The sequence below is a fragment of the Lontra canadensis genome, unplaced genomic scaffold (assembly GCF_010015895.1).
Source record: "Lontra canadensis isolate GAN:19392208 unplaced genomic scaffold, GSC_riverotter_1.0 scaffold74, whole genome shotgun sequence".
NCBI classification, from domain to species: Eukaryota; Metazoa; Chordata; class Mammalia; order Carnivora; family Mustelidae; genus Lontra; species Lontra canadensis.
The window spans coordinates 5746930-5760648 of record NW_022631068.1 but is presented as its reverse complement, the minus strand read 5'-3'; the positions used below and the strand labels follow the sequence as shown (position 1 = coordinate 5760648).

General features: G+C 38.3%; 1 non-coding gene across 1 annotated transcript; it reads left to right on the top strand.

Moving 5' to 3' along the window:
- The first annotated feature begins 485 nt into the window (after window positions 1–485).
- Window positions 486–587, top strand: LOC116881462. The gene has a single exon (XR_004385413.1). It is a non-coding gene; the product is annotated as a U6 spliceosomal RNA (small nuclear RNA).
- The last annotated feature ends 13132 nt before the right edge of the window (window positions 588–13719 follow it).

Below are 13719 nucleotides of genomic sequence, written 5' to 3'. Positions count from 1 at the left end.
CTGTATGTTGTGGGCTCAGAGTGTCTCAGCTACAACCTTAGAGCTTATCCAGTGCAGGGATCACAAAGAGGTTTTATCTTCAGTGTCACATCCATGCAGCTGCTAGAAGTAGCTCAAGGTTCTATGTTGGGAGAATTTTGAGGCTCTTTTAGTTTCAAAACAAAGAAGGCTGTCATCAAATAGAATGTCTGCCATGAAGACAAGAAGTGAAAATGGCTTGGGGACCACATGCTGGCCACTTCTGCTCTTCTCTCCCAACTCTCCATTTTCAAAATGAGGAAAAGTAATTGGAAAAAGGCAACCAGCTTTTATAGAGGGCCTACGATGTGCCTGGCACTGTTCTGGTATATTGTATCAATTTAGTTTCTTTGACCCTCATATTGACCTTAAACATGCAGAAATTAGGGTTCAAATGTTTATAAAACACATTTGAATGTCCATCAGAAGAACTTAGGAAAGAAACAGAGATCTGTCATGCTCACTTTGGCAACACATGTGCTAAATACTAAAATTGCAAAGATACAGAGAAGATTAACATGCCCCTGCACAAGGATGACATGCAGATTCATGAAGCATTCCATATTTTTGATAAAAAAAAAAACAGACTCTAGAGTATAAACTGGTTGTTGTTACCAGAAGGGATGTGGGTGGGGGGATGGGTGAAATAGTTGAAGGGGATTCGGAGTACGCCTATGACGAGGAGCACTGAGTAATATAGAGAGCAGATAAATCACTGCATTGTACACCTGAAACTAATATAACACTGTATGTTAATTACACTGGAATTAAAAAAAAATACAGATCTAATTGCAAATCCAATTCTGTGCACTCTAATAAACTCAAGATTTAAATGATTTACACAAGGCCGAATGAAACTAGAAACAGAGTTGGGATTAGAATTATGATAAATACATTCCCCCAAAAAACACAGGACACAGAGATGGGCACATAACCACAATGCTGAATACTTAAACCTGGGACTTTTATAAGAAATCCAGGGGCACCTGGGTGGCTCAGTGGGTTAAGCCTCTGCCTTCGACTTAGGTCATGATCTCAGGGTCCTGGGATAGAGCGCTGCATCGGGCTCTCTGCTCAACAGGGAGCCTGCTTCCCCCTCGTTCTCTGCCTGCCTCTGCCTATTTGGGATCTCTCTCTCTTTCAGTCAAATAAATTAATAAAATATTAAAAAAAAAAAAAAGAAACCCAAAGGTTTACAGTTAACTCCAACCAGTTACTGACACGTACAGCAGAGTTCTTGGTGTTAGACTACATTCAATGATCATAGCACATTATTAATTTTCCCTGAGTGAAAACCTGGCTGATTTTTTGGCATTGAGATCCTTCTTTCTTTTACTTACACTAGAGTATTTGTCTTTGGTTTAATATTTTCCCATAAATCAGACCTTATTGTTTTTCTTCTTTCCCTGTCTTTATTAGTCTGAATGCATTAATAACACGCTCTAGAAACTGGAGTTCTTTTTTTAAAGAGATTTATTTGACACAGAGAAAGCAGTGGGGGGGCGGAGGGAGAAAGAGTGAGAGAGAATCCTCAGGCAGACTCCACGATGAGCATGGAGCCCAACTCAGGGTTTGATCCCAGGACTGGGAGATCATGACCTCAGCCGAAATCAAGACTCAGCCACTTAACCGACTGAGCCACCCCAGTGCCCCCAAGAACCTGGAGTTCAGACAGAGATGGCAGGAAGCAGCTATTCCAGCTCTCTGCCCCCAAGAGCACCTGTGCTAAGGAAACACTTGCTAAGGTGCCGCTCATTGATGAAACTCCCTGCAGCCAGGTCATGATCCCTTTCCAAGCAGTGGATCATGTCACTGTCTTCCTTAAAATGCTCCAGGCTCCCCATCTCATTCCAGGGAAAAGTCCCATTCTTCTTCTGGGCCACTGGCCTTCCTTGTCTCATAGGCTGTTGCACCACCGAACTCATCTCCTCCTTCGGACCCCCATCCCCTTCTGTCAGCCCACTTAACACCCTCCTGCCACCTGCTTTGCTGCTCTTAATCCTCTTATCTGGTTCCGAGGTTTTTGTCATGCCCTGAATTCTATCCCCTAGGTTCCACTCCCCTCCTGCCATGCCCAACATAGCTGCTTGAGTCATTTTTTAAAATGCAAATCTGACTATGTCATTTTTCCTGCTCAAATTCTCCTAGTGGCTTTCTTTTATCCAGGTCAGTGGTTCTGAAACCTAACTGATATCAGGGTTGTATAGCTGTAGCTCTGAGTCTCACCACCCACTCCATCCCCTAGCCAAGATTTTGATTCAGAAAGTCTGGAATGAGATCAACAATAATAACAACTTCCAAAAATCTTCTGGTATTCCAGTGATGAATCAGGCCTACAGGGTATGCCCACCTCCCTTGCCAGCACGTAAATGAGCCCTCTGGTTTGCTCCCATTCAGGTTTACCCTTCCTCACACTCTGCACTAAACCTGACCTCCCCACCTTCAGCCTTTAGGGCTGCTAGATTTGGGCTCCTCCGACTTGCTGCTCCCTGCACATAACACACTCTTGGCTCTCTCCATGCTTCCATACAGGGCATCCCATTCTCTGGTTGGGAAAAAGGTTAGCTGTGAAAGTAGACTTCCAGATCCAGCTCAGGCATTCAGGTCTTGATGGATCTCTGCCATCCCTTCAGACTGAACCTGTCACTCCCTCTGCATCACTTCTGATTACTGTATTTTGCTTATTTCATAGGCAGCACTCTATTTTATAAAATAGACAATGTATTTGTTTTATGCATTAAATATAAGCTTCTTATATTTCAGCCAAATGTGCCAGTGTGCCAGAGTTACAACTCCTGTTTTATGTATCTAACTTACAAAATGTTTTTATCCCTACAATATTATATATGATCCTTACAACAACTTTCTTTTGAGACGAGAGAAACGGCATTCCCAGAAGCTGGCTTGCCCCATATCACAGAGAACTGATGAGAGCGCAGCTTTCTTACTCCCCTGGTGAGCCATATGGAGTGATACAGTGATCTACACTATACTGTGATGAGCACTGTATGGTGTGTGCCACATAACATTTCAAGTTAATAGAAAACTCACATAGTGCAATATATAGGATATTAAATTGCTATTAGCAATGTAGGAAGTTAACCTGTATAAAGGCTAAATTATATTTTTATCAATAATGTTACCTATTCAAAAGAAAACAAACTGGTTAGTTAGAAACCAAAATTGAAACCATATAAACCTTGCAATCCCCAAGCACTGCCACTTCTTCATTTTGATCCTGAGAATGATTAGAATGTCCTAATTTCTATTTTGGTAAGTAGGTTTTCAGCAGGCTCCCCTGAGGTCTAGCAAGCTCAGACAGATAGGAGGGAAACTACATCCAGAAAGTGTCGGGCACCAAGGGACTGATCTCAATTCTCTTTTTCACAGTCATTTTTCAGTTTATTCAACAACTCTTAGAGACCTAATCTATTAATAAAATGTCATGACTTCCTTTTTTTTTTAATACTGACTGGTATTTTCAAAACCAGAAACAAGTGAGACTAGGTATTATTCTTTAGATTATGGGATAAAATTTCCATTTGATAGCACTTCCTTATGTCAAATCTAAAGATTCAGACTTTCACTTTCAGAAGAATATAACTATAGCTATTGTTGAAAGAAGCTACATGGGGCCCAGGCACCTAAGGAATTAATTTTAGGGATTGACAACACTTCATAAATGGGAAGAAAGAAAACCTACTCTTCAACTGATGCTTTTTCTATTAAGACAGCTACTAGAAGCCATAGACTTCATTACGAAATTACCCTTCATAATGGGCACATTCACTGAAACGCCATCATGTATCAGTTAGGGTTCTTTCAACCCCATCAAGAATAATCCTCTTTCAAAATGCAAGACAACAATAAAGAAATGTATCATCTCATAACTCGAATACCAGAAATGGTATGGGGGTTCCAAAATGATGTTCTGAGTGGATCAGCAGGATCATGAAAGATCTGCATTCTTGGGGCACCTGAGTGGCACAGCTGGATAAGTGTCTGACTCTTGGTTTCGGCTCAGGTCGTGAACTCAGGGTCATGAGCTCAAGCACCACATTGGGCTCCGTGCTCGACTCAGAGTCCGCCTAAGACTCTCCCTCTGCCCCTCCTCCCCACATTCTCTCTCTAAAATAATAAATGAATATATATATTTTTAAAGATCCATATTCTTTCTACATTTTAATCTTCCTTCCTTGAGAGGTTTCTTCCTCAGCCTGCACAGTAAGATGACCTCAGTACTTAATTGAAATATATTCAGAGAGAACAGCATCCAGATGAAAGAGTGGGATTGTCTCTGCCTGTGGCCTTTCTTTGCTCAGACTAACTCCCACCTACTTCAGTGACTTTTCTTCATTCCTCACTGGTCGTAAATATAGCACATGGACATCTTCTCCGTAGGGCAGTTACTACAAAGGGTTAATGGATGTTGGGAGATAATCACAATATTATGTTTTACAGTTTCCCTCTTAACCACATATGCACAATTCTGTACTCAGCAAGATGAAACCGATAAAAGGAGGACCAAGCCTAGCCTAAAACTGAGGGTAGATAAGTAGGGTCTCTAAGTGTATGGCCATCACAAATTGTTTTAGACCCAAAATAATGTTGTGGTATCTTCCAAAGGTAGGTAGAGTCAAAGTGAGCAAAATGCATAAACCTACGCAGTCTATGGGCACTCGCTTTCTGAAGAATGTCCCTTTGTTAGCAGCAGCATTTGAAACCATTTTAATATACTGGAATGTGAGAGGCTGTTAATGCTTTACTTTCTTTAGGGTGAGAAATTCATCCCTTTCAAATCATTAAATCTATGGGGAATGAGAAGCAGTATTAAAAGTTCCTTTTCTTTGATCTTAACTCTGTGCTTTTTGTGTGAAGTCCTACTCACTTAGGCAAAACAAAGTATCCTTAATTCAACTATAGAATAAAAAGCTCTTTAGTCAGACTAGTAGATAAATAAGCTCCCTTTTGATACCAGTAGGCAAAGCAATTTAAAAATTTGTCTTCCAACTCCACCCACCACAAATACACAATGGGAAAAAGAACTGAAACCACGCATACTCTATTCAAGCGTGGAATGAATTGAAAACCATAAGACTAAGAATGACGGTGATTAGTGGGTACAGATGTGGAGGAATATAATCAGGAAAAATAATGTCTAAGTTAGGAGGGCTGACACTTCAGATAACAAACTAACGCTATACTCCATAACACTGGCCACATAAATAAAGAAAATATTTTCATGAGCCATCTGGATGCCCGCATCATATCACTAAATCATGTCAAACTAATTCATCTTATGACAACTATCTTTAACTCCTTAACAGCTTATTTAGATCTAGCCTGGAATCATCATAACTAGTCTGAATTCCGCTTCAGGTTCTTAAGAGTGAACGTTTCCTTTCTTTTTTCAGTTTAAATGCATTGAGTGATGCATAGTAGTCATCGTTAGTTTAGGATATTTTTATTAATGTAAGAGGATTTAAGGTGAGAATACCCAGCAAATGAGACCATCTATTTTGGAATGATAGAATGTGATGGCTGTTATAAATGTGATAGAAATGTATAAAATGCCACAAGGTCAAATGGCATAATTAGACCTGGGTGGCTCAGTCAGTTGTATGTCTCTTGATTTCAGCTCAGGTCATGATCTCATGGTTGTGGGATCAAGCCCAGCATTGGGCTCTGCACTCAGTGGGGAGTCTGCTTAAGAGTCTCTCTTTGCTCTTCCTCTCCATCTGCCCCTTTTCCCCGCTCTAGCTCTCTCAAATAAATCTTTAAAAAGTATGTAATAATTACTATTGCTATTATTAATATTTGATTATCAAATATGTCATCTGCACTGGGCAGTAAAAAATTCTTTCTTACTATTTTCCAGAATCTTCTCATATCATTTCATTACGAAGCTCTTATTTGCAACTTATGAAGTATCTAGTACAGTAGAAAAAGGTAATAAAGAAGAAATCCACCCAAAACTGCTCAGTTTTTTTTAGGATGAATACAGTTTTTACAGTTTCAAAGTTACATAGAAATAAAAGCCAAATAACAGGGTGAAACCTCAGGCTCAGAGGAGATGCTGGTTATTTATGTCTTTGTTTCTGGGATTCCACTGTTTTCCTTAAGAAAATCAAGTTTTCCTTATTATAACAAAGCCTCATTTCAGACCCTGGGCTTTGGTGGAAGTGGTTGTATTTTTTTTTCTTTTTTTTTTTTTTTGGTTGTTGTTGCTGTTTGAAGATTTTATTAATTTATTTGAGACAGATCACAAGCAAGGAGAAGCGGAAGAGGGAAAAGTGGAAGCAGACTCCCGGCTGAGCAGGGAGCCTGACGTGGGGCTTGATCCTAGAACCTGGGATCATGACCTGAGCTGAAGGCAGATGCTTAACATACTGAGCCACCCAGGCGCCCTGATTATACAGTTGTTATTATCTGGAAAGAGTAACGCTGACTATGTAATTCCTTCAGAGAGCTTCTTTTTTCAAGGAGGCTATCTGAACAAAATGGGACTTGTCTTACAGAATGAAAGTACCAAGGACCATATCATGAAAAGCAAAAAGGAGTATGGTGGAGGATTATAGTGCATCCTGCTTCAGGAAACGAAATCTCATTGTCAACTTCTAAGAATATAAGATGGCTAAGAGAGAAAGGAGGACATCAGAGACAGAGCTTGTTGAATGAGGTGAGTTTTCACTGCTACAATATAACATTCATTTGAAGAAGACTCCCTGAATATCCACCTGTATATCTAACAGTGATTTCAAATTGAGCATGTCCAAAATTAAACTCTTACTTTACTCTGCCATGAACATACCTTCTCCCCAAACTTCATCTGAATAAATAGCACTGTTGCTATCTGTTTTCCTCATTCTTAGCTTCCAAACCATTAAAAATTCTTGTAGTTATTATCATAAAGTGTGTTCTGAATCTAACCACTACTAGCACTACATTATCTTCTCTCATTTGGATTATTATATTTTATGAATCTCTGGCCTCCTAGAGTTAATTCCTAAACAGCATTTCAGGTGATCTTTTAAAAATGTATGCACAATCCAGTCATTCCTCTGATCAGAACCATAATCTGGCAGGATGATCAGAAAACCATCCGATGTTCTTAAAGGGTCCAAGTCACCTGTCTCTTTCTCAACTCTGTAAAATTATCCATTACTGCTCTCCCCTCATAGGCTCTGTGCCAGCAACACCGGCTTTCTTGGTATTCCCTAAATGCAGAAACTTATTCCTAGCCCTGAGTCTTCCCTTCTCTATGGACGTTTCTTTTCTTCCTTTAATTTATTCAAGTCCCTACTTTCTTTTCACAAGCGTCTTCATGTTAGGCACTCATTTGATGTAACAATAATCAAAAACTTCGATTTCTGGCCAACGTGAAATAATAGGGACTAGATTGACTCTCCTCCTTGCAACAACCTAAAAACTGAAAACAATATATGAAAACTTGGCTCTCAAGTTACAGGACATCAGGCAACGAAGGACAGTGATTCCTGAGATGCAGGAAACAAATGAGGGAAACTATGTAATTTCTTCAGCGCAACGCCTGGAGATAGTTTACAAGTCGCAGTGCAGGGAGGCAGAACTCTAGCAGAGTCCATTGTGCTCAATGAGCTGCAAAGATGGAATTCAGAGTATGTGGAAGCCAAAGGGGCAAGAAGTCTTAGGACATAGTGCCACAGAGAAGAGAATTCCAGAGGACTCTACAGGGTCTCCCTCAGCTATTCAATTAAGCACTGACTAGTACATATGTAAAGAAGTTACAGTAATCAAGGTAGAATGCAACTGGCACTGATCACTAGAACAGGAAAGAACTCAGAAACAGACCCGTAAATCTATGGGCAAGCTGGGTTTTGATAAAGTTGCAAAGATTGTTCATTCTGTGGGAAAAGACAATGTCTTAAAAAATGGTTCCAGAAAATGTGGCCACTCATATGAAAAAAAAAATTGACATTCTATATCTCACGCCATGTGCAAAACTTAGCAAAAAACAAATCACATATCTAAAATTAATACTTCTGGAAGGAAAGATAGGAGAACATTTCGTGATACTGGATGAGGCCAAATTATCTGTGTTTTGACATCAAAAACATGATATATAAAATATATTAAATAACAAATTGATAACTTTGACTCCAAAAATTAATAACTTCTGATTTCAAAATCAGTCTTAAGAAAATGAAAATGTAAGTCACATTTTAGGAGAAAATATTTACATATCATAAATAGAATAAGAAAACCTGGTATCCAGAATATACAAAGAATTATATAAAGACCCATTAAAAATGGGTAAGATTAAGCATCAACAAACACTTATCAAAGAAGATATGTGGATGGGCACATAAAAAGATGGTAAACATCATTACCCATTAGGGAAATGCAAGTTTAACCCACAATGATACACAGCTATACTATTTGTAAAATGGTTAAAATTAAAGACGGGCCATGCCAAGCAGAGACTAGGATGTACAGCACGTAGGGTTATTCTGGGGAAGCCTATGGTATCTTTAATTGCTCATTCCAATATTTCGTATCTAGAATATGGAGATAAAATTGATTTTTGTATATTGAGTTTTGTGCCCTACAGCTTTGCTTAACTTGCTTATTATTTCTAGGATTTTTTTTTCAGATTCCATAAGATTATCTATACCCACTTGCTATTTTGGAAAGGATTTTGAAGCTTTATCTAGGCTTATCTTAAAGAGTGGTATATTTAATTAGGGATATCTGTCAGGGAAACAGAAAGGACAGTGGTAGTAACCATGCACCTATTTCTGGTACTAACTTACCCCCACCCCCCTTTATATAAATAAGAAAAGTAAACTTCAGAAAAGTGGTGTGCCCACATGTGGTAGGATAAAAAAAGCAAAGCCCACTCCACTTAAAGCACAGTATTTACTATGTTCCCCACTATCTTCTCATCAAAGCCCAGCTGAAATCTAATTTCCTTCAGAAATCACTCAGTTCTAATCTTCCCGAATAGAATTACTTTATTTTTCCTTATGGATAAATGGCCCTTAGATCATATCTATATCATGACATAAATTTTAGTATACTTTTCCAATTACTACAAGATAATCCTTTTAGATGGAAAGTGAATTTATAAACTGCATTGTCAATGATTCCTAAATTTAAAATGGTATCATAGAGATATCTGAGTGGTTTTAAAAAAATAGAGATTAAAAAGGTATTAATCACGTGCTACCTTATAATACATTCATTTTCATGTCTTATCTCCATGTTCATTATAATCTCCACTCCCTTGCACTAATTGAAATACTTTAATATAGTAAGAGCTTACTGAATACAAAAGTAGTCTTAAATCTTCAGACTGCAAATTCTTAATGAACCAAAGGACCAAACTGCTAATGTTAGAAAACCAATACTGAACCAAGCTAGTAAGGCACATACTTTTAGGTAGGTAACTTCCTAATGACAGTGACATTAAACATGAGGTGGTGCAGGTAGACATCCTTTTCCTCTACTCACAAGTTTTCCTGCTTTGCATCTTCTTTGTAAGTGTGTGCAGGGGGCTAGAATTTTCATGATAAGTGGATATAATGTAATAATAATAGTCTGACTATGTAAATGATAAATAATTTTAAGTAAAAATGTTAAATAAAACAATTGTTATGTTAATAAAACAACAGTAATTTAAAGCTTATTTATTTAAATTTAAAGTCAGGGAATCATGTATATTATATGTAGGCCCAGTAAAATCGTTTATGTCATTGTCCTACATGATCAATTGATCATTTGTATGGGAGTACAGCTTAATATAAACCAAAACAGATGTAATCAGACCTCTGAAGCCGGCATTGACTCAGCATTGAAAATACAAAAGACTGAACAAAAAGAGACCCTGGTTTGTTGTGTGAATAAAAAGAAGTTCCAAAGGTAACTAAGGACTGCATTTTGTTCTGCAAGACCACATATGCATGAAAAAATAGAATACTCATTTAGACAAATGACAAAAATTTACTCCCAGGACATTCCTGAATACATGTGGTAGTGAACTAGTCTTTGTTGCAGGCTCTTTGCGCGTTTATTCTCACCAAAGCCAGGCGCTGACTTTTTCATCATTGTCTTCACAACATCCTCAGAGAAAATCTAGCTGAAGAGTGCCCGTGAAAAGAGTTAGAAGGTGTGTAGATGAGGACTATATCAGGATTAGCCAGTCTTCCCTCCCCCACTAAACTCTGCTTGCACAGTCCTCCCACATAAAACACATGACAGTCAATTTCTTTGCAGCATAATTTGGTAGAAGGAAGATGGGCCTTGCTTGTAATGAATCTGGGCTCAGTTCTTCGTCCCTTGATACTTAAAATCTAGGAATCTGGAAAATTACTTATCCTCTCTGCTTCTGTTATTTGCAGAATATAAAATATATATTGGATAAAAATATCTGGTTTTGCATGTGTTGAGAATTTATAAATAATGCAGTCAAAATCCCTAAAATTGATGATTATAAATAATAAGTCGTGTGTGTTTTCATGTATATGAGAACTGATGGAATGTTTTAAAATTTACCTGGAGAATCAGTATTTAATTAATTAATTAGTTTGTTTGTTTGACAGACAGAGATCACACATAGGCAGGGAGGCAGGCAGAGAGGGGGAGAAGTAGGCTACCTTCTGAGCAGAGAGCCCAATCTAGGGCTCGATCCCAGGTCCCAGAGATCATGACCCGAGCAGAAGGCAGAGGCTTTAGCCCACTGAGCCACAGGTGCCCTCAGTATTTCATTTTATTGCTATTTTGCTCTCCTTCCCATGCTCTCAAATGCTACAGCATTTGCCTTTTTTGGCCTTTGAATTGGTGGTTGACCTATTGCAATGTTTGAGTGTTTTCAGTTATAGAGTAAATTTACTCCTTTATAATGCAGGTGCCAATGTACAAGGTCAATGACCACATTACAGACTTTCCACATGAGAGCTATTGAACCTATAATATCCATCACTAAGTACAGTGGGAAAGGATTTGACCTTTCCCAAATAGTAGTTACTGGATCAAATTATTTTTCAGCTTGAAAATAATTGCAGATCTGAGATGCCCATTTAAGCTACTGCCTTCTAAATTCACATCAATGCTTCATGTTCCCGCTGCCGTTGTTGGTAATCAGAAGGAGCAGAACATGAAATGTGCAAAAGCAGTGTGTAGTAATGGGATGACAGGTGGTTTTGGATTTACATTACCTGAATTTAAATCCTGGTTTCTCTTCTGCCTTATAGATAGTATCTGTCAAATTACTTCCCTGTACCCAGTATATTAACTATACTGGAATTAAAATAAAATTAGTTCTCTATGTCTTAGTACTGATGTGAAGTTTAAATGAAATAACATATCTTTAAAATACTATTGTCCAGCTTTAGCTCCAACATGTAGAGCTTAAAGTCATTACTCCTAGTCTTTAAAACAAGAAAAACTTGGATAAACTGAAAATCAGTGACTTTTCTTATACCTGTCAAAGAACTGAGGTTGCTAGACAAAAGTTTCCTTCCAAAATCTGGAGAGAGATAGGCACAGCCAGAGAGACACAGCTGAGATCTTATCCAGAAATCTGAATTTTGATGAATTGGAGACTAGTCTGTGAGTGAGAATTTCCTGGTGGCTGCAGCTGTAGGGAAGCCCCCATAATTTCACAGCCTTTACCTCCATGAACTCCCATCAGGTTCTCATGGTGATGATCTGAGAAAGTGAGAGCGATCCCCAAGTGGCTCTGTCAGAGGGAAAAGAAGGGTAAACATTGTGAAATACATCCAGAGCTTTTTCAGAATAAAGACCTACTCTCTAGAAGAAGGGACTTTGCCAGAGCCTTATCTTAGCTGGGGTAAGGTAATTCCTCTCACTCCGGTACCCTCCAACCTTCTGGTTTCATCTGGAAGAGGGAAAAATACATTTTCAACAAGGGTCAGGCTTCATAGAAATAGACTGGAAATACTGGAGCCAGGGAAGGGAGTAGGAAGCAGATGGAAAAAAGCTGTATTGCTGAAGGAACATCTGTGAAGGTCACAGTACCAAAATGCAGGCCCACTGAAAGAGCGAGACTTAATTGCAAGATTGTAGCAAGTTCCTTCTACACCATACTTTAGCGCCATGCCAAGAAGTCTCTAGTAGAGTGACAGTGGACTTCAGCTGAAAAGATGCATGGCATGGAATGCCTCTGAGAAGGAATACTTAGGGAGACTGAAAGCCAGGCGGGAAGACAATGAATGGATGAATGAATGATACTAGAGGACTTTGAAACCTCTGGCCCCTATAGCTGCAGAATACATTAAATACAACCTAACACCTAGGCAGATTAACTAAATCCTCACCCTGAAAATCTATTTGCCTCAATTCCTATTACCCAGTACAATATGTCTGACTTTGCACAAAAAATTACAAGGCATGTCAAATAGGAAGAAGAGGAGGAAGGAAAAGAAGAAAAAGCAGGGGAGCAGAAGGGAGAAGGGAAGCTTCAAAGAAAAAGAGAAAGAGGGTGAAAAGGAAAAGGAAGATTAAGACAAAGGCAAAGACACTGAAGGAGAAGAAGAAGAGATGGAAGAAGGAGAAGAAGAAGAGGAGGAAGAAGAAAGAAGAAAACAGTTTGAAGAGACAAAGCAATCACTAGAACCAAAATCATATATGACCCAGATGTTAGAATTATCAGACAGGGAATTTGAAAGAATTACGATTAATATAAATAAGATTGCTAATTAAAAGAGCAAGCAACATGTAAGGATAGATGAGTAATTTAAGCAGAGAAGTGAAAACTCAAAGAATCAATAGGAAATAGTAGAAATAAAAATCACTATAACAGAAATGAAGAATGCCAGTAGACTGGACACAGTCAAGGAAAAGATTCATTCAGCTTGAAGACAGGTCAAAAGATACTTCCCAGATTGGAATGTAAAGAGAAAAAATAAAAGCAGAGCAGAGCATCTAAGAACTATGGACAATATCAAAATGTACATAATTGGAGTACCAGAAGGAAAGGATAGAATAAATGAGCAGAAGAAATATTTGAAGTAGTAATAGATGAGAGCTTTAGAGAATTGATTACAGAATCAAATTACCAATCCAGGAAGTTCAGAGAACACCAAACAAGGGGAGCCCAAGGGAGTTTTAGGACAATGAAAGTGTTCTGTATGTAATGATGAGTGCATGACATTACACATTTATCAAAACCCATAGAATGTACAACAGGCGAACCCTAATATAAACCATGGATCCTACTGATAGTAATGTATGAGTATTGATTCATTAACTATGACCAATGACCATACTAACATAAGTTGTTGATAATAGGAAAAACTGGATGAGGGGCATATGGTAACTCTGTGTACTACATTCACAACTTCTCTGTAAATCTAAAACTATTCTGAATTATAATATGTATTTTTTAAAACACTGGGTTTCCAAATATAGTAGGTTTTCAAGAGGTATTAGTTCCTCTTTACCACATAGCCTGTGTCAAACGTAGCATAAGTTCAATGCAGTATACTTGCTGTTGCATGGGATGATCATGGAAGGGAATTTCCTAGTACATTAAATATAAAATGCAATGAAGTATACAGTGTAAAAAGATGACAGATTAAAAGTTTAATAGTGGACAGTTAGGTGCATCTCTGTTGAATAGGAAATAGGTGATTCAAATAACACTTGGGAATCTTTGAAAGTCCTAAGTCATCATTATGAACATCAATTATTTCTGTGACA